This window comes from Otolemur garnettii, unplaced genomic scaffold, assembly GCF_000181295.1.
Source record: "Otolemur garnettii isolate 467f Iridium unplaced genomic scaffold, OtoGar3 scaffold00051, whole genome shotgun sequence".
Lineage (NCBI taxonomy): Eukaryota > Metazoa > Chordata > Mammalia > Primates > Galagidae > Otolemur > Otolemur garnettii.
The window spans coordinates 10,599,564-10,600,874 of record NW_003852446.1 but is presented as its reverse complement, the minus strand read 5'-3'; positions in this window follow the sequence as shown (position 1 = coordinate 10,600,874).

Below are 1,311 nucleotides of genomic sequence, written 5' to 3'. Positions count from 1 at the left end.
AAAAAAAAGGAAATCCGGGCGGCACCTGTGGCTCAAAGGAGTAGGGCGCCAGCCCCATATACCAGAGGTGGTGGGTTCAAACCTGGCCCCGGCCAAAAACTGAAAAAAAAGGAAATCTACTTGTTTACTCATAGTTCTGAAGGCTAGTCTGACACTAACTAGCATCATGCTAAAATCAAGGTGTCAACAGCACCACAACCCCTCCAGGGACTTTAGGGAAGAGTCTGTTCCTTGCCGCTTTTAGGTTCTAGCGTCTGCCAGCATTCCTCGGCTTATAGCTATGTCCCTCCAAATCTCTGCTTCTGTCTGCACATTGTTTTCTTATTATACACATGTGCACACTCGTACAGCGCATGCGTGCGCACACTCATACCACGCATGCGTGGGCACGCTCGTATCGCGCAAACGTGTGCGCATTTGTACCGTGCATACGTACGTGCATGCATGCATGTGCAATCTTCCTCAATCCTTCTCTTATGAAGATACTTGGGATAGCATTTTAGAACCACCCAGATAGTCCAGGATTATCTTTTCAATTTAACATTTTTTTTTTTTGAAACATAGTCTCACTATGGTAGAGTGCTGTGGCGTCACAGCTCACAACAACCTCAAACTCTTGGGCTTAAGCCATTCTCTTGCTTCAGCTTCCCAAGTACCTGGGACTACAAGCACCCACCATGCCTGGCTATTTTTTGTTGCTGTGGTCATTGTTGCTTAGCTGGCCTGGGCCAGGTTCCAACCCACCAGCCTCAGTGTCTGTGGCTGACAACGGTAACCGCTGTGCTACAGGCTCCGAGCCATCTTAAGATTCTTAACATCATCCCATCTGCAAAGATCCTTTTTCCAGTAAGTTCCAGGAACTAGGACCTGGTATCTTTGAGGGCATCATTTAGCCCGCTGCCAGGTCCAAGTGAAAAATTCCACCAATACCCTCTGGTGGCACAGTCTTTCTGCTTCACTCTGGCAACAACAACTAAGCCAGTTTTGTTATAGTATGTCCATGAACCAGCTACACTGTGCCCGTGAATCCCTTACTTAGAAGTCTAGAGACTAGCAACATCTAAATACTCTTGATAGTGCTTTTTTTTTTTTTTTTTTTTGAGACAGAGCCTCAAGCCGTCCCCCTGGGTAGAGTGCTATGGCATCACAGCTCACAGCAACTTCCAACTCCTGGGCTCAAGAGAGTCTCCTGCCTCTGCCTCCCAAGTAGCTGGGACCACAGGCGCCCGCCACAACGCTCGGCTATTTTGTTTTCTTGGTTGCAGCCATCATTGTTTGGCGGGCTGGGCTGGATTCGAACCCACCACCTTA